At 50.0% G+C, this 6,738-nt stretch overlaps 1 protein-coding gene across 4 annotated transcripts in view; it reads left to right on the top strand.

Moving 5' to 3' along the window:
* Positions 1 to 282: 282 nt before the first annotated feature.
* Positions 283 to 6,738, top strand: part of LOC105497527 (OTU deubiquitinase 7A) — a 368,351-nt gene continuing 361,895 nt past the window's right edge. For 2 of the 4 annotated variants that reach the window (XM_071067240.1, XM_071067242.1), the window contains exon 1: positions 283 to 471. The gene's annotated coding sequence lies outside the window, so the exon portion shown is untranslated. The remainder of the gene's footprint in view (positions 472 to 6,738) is intronic. The other 2 variants (XM_071067244.1, XM_071067248.1) reach the window with 1 other exon arrangement.

Genomic DNA, 6,738 nt, shown 5'->3' with positions numbered 1-6,738 from the left:
AGCCAGAACGGGCGCGCGGGCGCGGGCGCGGGCGCGGGCGCGAGGGCGCTGTGCGTCCTCCCGGGGCTCGCGGCCGCGAGCACGCGCTCTCCGTGCCCGGCCCCGGCGGTGCGGGGGCGGGGCACAGGGCGCGGCGCGCGCACGTTCACGCGGGGCTGGGGCGGGGCGTGAACGCGACCGGTGACGTCGGGGGAGGGCGCGCGCCGGGAGGCTGCAGGCGGAGCCGGGAGGCGGGCGCTGCGCGCGGCCGCGGGCGGAGCGGAGGGGCGCGAGGGGCGGAGCGGAGCGCGGGAGGAGGCGGAGGAGGAGAGGCCACCGGGACCGCGAGCGGCAGCTGGGGAGGGGGCTGCGGAGCCCGAGCGCGAGCAAAACAGCTGATCTGGTTTTCCTTTAAAGCGAGAGAAAATGGAAGTCGGGTAGCAGCGACTGCGGCGCTGCGGGCTGGCGGAGCGGAGCGGCTCGGCGCGGCAGGTAAGACGGCGCTGGCCGCGGTGCTGCCGGCGGGCGGCGGGGCCGGGCCCGCGGACCAGGCAGGTGCGCTGTCCCGGCGCGGGGCCGGCACCGGCTCCTTCCCGAGCTCCGTGGCAAGGCAGGTGGGCGTTGAGGCCGGGCCACCGCGGGGCCGGGGCGCGGGGACGCGGGGGGCGCGGGCCCCGGCTGGGCTCGCCGGCGCGTCTGCATTGCGGGCTCCGCTCTGGACCCCGCGGGCTCCGGGGCCACGGGCTCCGGCCCGGCGTGGCGCGCCTCTCTCGGGCAGGGCGCGGCGCTCCGGCTGGGTCGGGGCTGCTGTCTCCGCTCAGCCCTTTGGCTGTCCGCACTGGAACGTGATGCCAGGCGTGGGGCGACCGGCCCCTCGGTCCGTGCGCGCGCGTCGGGGGTCCCGCGGCTCTGACAGACGGCCGGTCAAGGCCCGGCCCCGAGCAGCGCGCGAGGCCGCTCGCCGGGCACCGGAGCTGTGGCTGCGTGGGCCCCCGCGGCCCCGCGCACCGCCGTCCCGCTCGCTCTGCTGGGTCTCGCTGGACAGCAGGCAAACCATTAATGCAATTTGGCTGTGAACCCAGAGGCCTTCCCTAATATCTCCTCACTGGAGGGGAAAAAATTGCATCTGCGGTGCTTTAAGTGCTCCTTTAAATTTGGGAGATGTCAGTGATGTCATCATTAACTAAAACTTTCCTTCATTGGACACAACCGCTCAAGTGTACCCTCCTCCCGCCCGGTGAAGCTATTGCAGCCCTTTCAGAATGTCTGTAATAAAATGGATTTGCCTCTGCTCTGTAAACTCAGCTACCTCACACAAGTGCAAATGACTTTTATTTCTGTCTATTGACTGGAGAATGAATAGATTTAAGAGTAGCTGAAGGGAAACTTGTGAGACCCGGATCAGGGAATCCCTTCATCCACAGCACAAGGATCCAGGGGAAAGTCATGTATGACATGCACATGGTTACCGCCGGGTGATAGCTTGGTAAATGGAAGTGGGCTGTAAGAGGAACAATTTTTAAAAATATTATGGGGCAGATAATGTGTCCAGGAAAAGGTTGACAGCGGGACCTAAATCTTTACAGGTCTTAATTGCTTCAGGAAAATCTGCAGGTGTCCTTCTTCACCATCCTCCTCCTCCAGGGTGTGCCCGGGAGAAGCCTGCCCTGGGCAAAGGCGGGGAGGCAGGTTCACTAGGGTCCTCTAAGCAGCTGTGTGTCCCACCACCTTCAAAGGCCTCTTCAAGAGCCAAAGAACGTTCAGAAGAACAGAGGTAGATCTGAATGGCACTCTCAGGTCTGGATAAACATGCCCCGCTAACTGGGATCAACACTTCGTTATTTTATTGTGCGTGTGCCATTAGTACCAATTCTTATGGGAACAAAACTAAGCAAGTTCCCAAGACAATCTGAGTATCTACTTAAGCCTATCATATCGAAAGGATATCCAATAAGGGACAAACGTATTGACATTTTCATATTTAATAATTAATGACAACTCCCAATTGGTTAAAATAAGTATGCCTTAAATTATTACTGTGATTGTATTGGGTCTGTAAGGAATTTAATAGCATATGCCACGCAAAAGTTGGAACCTGGTTAGAACTTCGATCTTTTGAACCCTGTATTGGTGTGAAAAGAATGGGAGAACAGTGGTTACTTAGGCCTTTAGTGTTCAAGGTGATAATGGGTGGAAATCACCGCTTTACAAAGTATTGCCACATGCAGGTCTCACCTGGGCCTGGATCATAGGTGGCAGGTGTTCCCTTAGAAAGTAACTCCTGAGGCCCCCAGGCTTGGTGGAGAAGGAGAGGGGACGCCTTTCTCTGAGCAAGCGTGTGTAATTCTTGGCCTCTGACCTCCTGATGGTGCCGCATTTATTCCCAATGGTGTGCCTCAGTGAGATGAGAAACCGGCTCCAAATGAGCTGCTTTTGGATGATACCGTTCTCGCTGTGTGTAGTTGTTTTAGAGCTCAACTCTTGAGTTGTGGCAGAGATTCTTCTTTACAGAGTGTCTTCAGTAGTATGAAGATTGGTTTTTAAGGGTCTAGATTGCAAACTGTGAAAATGGAGTCTGTGAAACCAATCTGGCCCCGTATCCATCTTTTTTTTTTTTCACCTGTAGACTCGTGAAAATATTCGCCACGTTTATGGTTTAACCCACTGTAGTACTTGTAAAACTTCAAATGCAAGTGTTTCCACTAAACCTTTAGGTATGGGTCACTCATTTCCCTAAAACATTTTAAAACATCCGCTTTAAAGCCTCTTCATCCCCCCTTGTATGTTTAGAGTGCTTAAATTTGGGAGCTGTCAGTGATCTCCCAAAAGAGATCACTGTCACATCTTCCGTTTCTAAGAAGTCAAAATTGCCCTGATTTTCTTTCTGTTCCCTCTGGGATCTTAAGGTCATTTATTCATGCCTTAGGCCCACAGAAGAAAGGTTGAATCAGCTCTTTTGGGCCAGCAGGGGGCGTGCTAAACGCGGCTTGGCAGGCGTGTGTCAGAGCCACCTTGGGAGTGGGTCGCCAAGTTGAGGTGGGTGCTTGTGTGTGCGCCGGTGTGGTCTGCCCCCGGTTCCCCCCGCCCCTTCCGCTCCGCTCCCGCATGCCTGTCTCCCAAGAGATGGAAACTTAAGAAAGGGTTGGGGGCACATACTTGAATGACCACAGGTTGTGGAGTCTGGAATGTAGGCCTCCCTAGCAGAGAAATTGCTTCAGTGGCTCCATGTCTTTGGAAGGTGGCCCTTAGCACACTTTGAGCCTCATGACTGAGTGCCTTCTCCGACTGCGGAAGTGAGAGTGTTAGTTTGGAGAGGAGAGAGTTGACTTCAGTGAACTACAGGCTGGTGTCCTGGTCAGGGCGTGAATGTGCCAGCCAGGGCAACGCGTGGAAATCCTCTCCTGCACACCCTTGCTGTTTGCTCCTGGCTTTGACTCCCAATTGACTGAAGCCCTGGGACCTTGTGTGGTGGCACTTCCTAGAGGAACCTATTTCACCCCTTGCCCTGGGTTATAGGTGGCAGGTGTCCGCTTAGGAAGTAACTCCTGTGGCCCCCAAGCCTGGTGGAGGAGGGAAGGGGCACCTCCCTCTGAGCAAGCTGTGTGCAAGTCATGGCCTCTGACCTCCTGGTGGTGCCATATTTATTTCCATGATGTGCCTAAATGAGATGAGAAGGGCTTTTGGCCTTAAAATTTCTCTGATGAAAAACATTTCATTACTATGCTTTTATTTTTCCCTAGAAAATGAAAACAAGAAAAAAAAAAGGCAACTATGCTTTTTCACTTAAAATGTGCTTAATCTGATTTTAAGTGTGTGCCAGGTTATCCAACCACATGTTCCCTGGGAGGCTTTTCCTCACAGGGACTGAGCTCGGAGAGGCCAGTCTGTGCTCCAGGGCCATCTTGGCGAGTTGGGATTGGTGTTTCCCATGCTTAGGTGGTCATTGCAGCATCTGCGTGTGTTACTGAAGACCAGAGACTCCTCTCTTCTCCTGAGGTTCTCATGGAGCCCCCATGCAAAAGGGAACATCACATTTTAAAAGGAAATAAGTTTCATAGATGCCCTACTAGAGAATTAGCCCAGTGCTATGACTGGGCATTTCTTTATGCTTCTCATTCCATTGAAATTGCGTGGAAAACTGAACTATTGATTTCAAGGGGGCAAATGGGAATAACATGTTTTTCAGCTTTAGTGAACCAGGCTTTTCACCTTGATTGAAGACTGTAAATGGTTAAAGGGGAAGTGCCACTAGATGTAAAATAGGTGATGCCAAATCCCTTTGGAAGCTGTTCATTCTTGAGGACAAAATGGGAATAAAATATGGTGGTTCTTTTTTGTAACGTATTTAATGTGAAAATATTTTACCCTTGAACCTTGGAAAAAGAATTTTGTTTGCCCATTGGTAGACTGCTGTGTCTCCCAAAAAGTTTGTGTGTGAGACCAAGAATAAGATGGCCTTAACACAGATGCCACAAGGGGGGAACCGCCTTCATCACACTTTTGGAATGGCGTTCTTCATCATTCATAGTAACAGACGGGAGAAGTGGGTTAAAAATAAGTCTTTAAAAAGCTGAAGTGGAGAGAAGGGCCGGACGCTGCCTTATTACTTGCCTGTGTTGTGGAGGCGTGTTTAGCTGGCTGGTTTGCACACAGCATTTCTGGACCAGGAAGTGGGGGAGTATAGACTAGGATTGGGAGGGAGTGGGCCATGCAGCAGCCACAGCTGGCCAAGGCCTGGCCCGTCATGCTCTAGGCTCCGCGTGGCAAAGGGAAAGATGCCTCCCATGCATCTAAAGCCTTACTTGGTAAAATTGTGTGATTCCACAAAGCCCCAGTCCTTGCTATTACCGATTTCTGCTCTACAGCATCTCACATTCTGAGAAGTCAAATACACATTAATGCTAATACAGGTTTTAAATACATCTGTCTTAGTTAAGTAGGTAAGTCTAAAGTAAACTCATTTTGCAGGATTGAAGGATTTTGAGTTTCTCCTTCCAAGGAAATATTTTCTATTTGAGCATAGTTTATTCTTAACCTAGTTTTCCTTATAAATATAATGGAAATTTGATGTCTGAATGAATATACATGAGTAAGATGCAGTATTGACTTTTATGAAACATAAAATTAGACCTTTGAAATTCATTTCCTTGTCTGTTCAGCGTTTCATTTGTTTTATTAGATTACTGTTAAGTTTCACATGGTGCTGGGGATTGGTGTGAACAGACCATACACCCATCCCTCTGTGAGATTAGATGAAGTTTCTCAGTCACTGAGACAAAGGTTTAGGAGCTCACTCGAGAGGAGGTGGCTGCCTGGAGTGAGAGCAGACATCTGTCTCTGGTGCAGACGGGTTGAACCTTGCTGCCTCTGAGAAGACCCCAGTTTTCCTGCCCGCAGGGCTAACACACCCATCTTCAGATAATTTACCCAGATAATCTCTGCGCTCACATTTTAGGAACTTTCTGTGAATTAAGTTCTCCGAGTTTTTACAGTAAGCTCAGGGCTAGCCTGTCATGTCTTTGTTGCAGAAGAGATCACAAAATGCACGGTGTCCTGGGACTCAGCACGTCCTCCTCCCCCAGATCACCTTACGTCATCCCTGAAGTCCATGCAATACCCTTTTATCTTGGGGGTCTAAAACTCATACCATGGTTACAGCCCATTCTCTCAAAATTCCTCTAATGATGATTTGAGGTTTCAAGAAAACCTGTGCTATTGTAGTGTGGGCAACACATTTGCATGTACAATTTTTCATGCCTTTTACAAAAATTGTTTGACATCCAAGAGGTACATAGTTAACTTTTTCTTTTTGAAATGTATGAATTGGAGTATTTGTTTTGACTGTCTTTTAAATAATATACCATCTCTTGAAAGAATCATCACTGAACAGTAAAAATAAATGAGACATGCTTGAATTTGATGACCAGTTGTGTGACCTTGGGCACAGCCCCAGGTGGGGCCACAAGGGCAGAATATCTCTCCGGCCATCCTGTAGGCTTTAGGGTAGAACAGATGAGTGAGTGTATACCATGGGTTCTTAAGTTCTAGATTGATAACTTGTTCAATAAAAGGAATTGGAGACGGTATTTGTCTCACTTCCCATTAGCCCAGTTTCTATCCTTTGACAGTTGATGTAGTTATAGTTTGCACTTGTAACCAAGGCATTGCTTAGATGAACTTGCTTTGACTTGTGTGTGTGTGTGTGTGTGTGTGTGTGTGTGTGTGTGTGTGTGTGAAGAAGGAGGCGTGGGTAACAAGAATGGAGGGGCTTCTATGGCTTGGGGATTCTTGGAGTTAAAAGTCATTAGCCATGATATGATTTGGCTGTATCCTCACCCAAATCTCAACTTGAATTGTATCTCCCACAATTCCCATGTGTTGTGGGAGGGACCCAGAGGGAGGTAATTGAATCATGGGGCTGGTCTTTCTCGTGCTAGTCTCATGATAGTGAATAAGTCTCACAAGATCTGATGCATTTATCAGGAGTTTCTGCTTTTGCTTCCTCTTCATTTTCCTCTTGCTGCCACTGTGCAAGAAGTGCCTTTCGCTCCCCGCCATAATTCTGAGGTCTACCCGGCCATGTGGAACTGTTTAAGTCCACTTAAACCTCTTTTTGTTCCCAGTTTCAGGTGTGTCTTTATCAGCAGGGTGAAAACAAACGAATGCAGTAAATTGGTACCAGTAGAGTGGGGTGTTGCTGAAAAGATACCCAAAAAATGTGGGAGTGACTTTGGAACTGGGTAACGGCCAGAGGTGGGA

This window comes from Macaca nemestrina, chromosome 7, assembly GCF_043159975.1.
Source record: "Macaca nemestrina isolate mMacNem1 chromosome 7, mMacNem.hap1, whole genome shotgun sequence".
Taxonomy (NCBI): Eukaryota; Metazoa; Chordata; class Mammalia; order Primates; family Cercopithecidae; genus Macaca; species Macaca nemestrina.
This window is presented reverse-complemented; position numbering and strand designations above follow the sequence as displayed.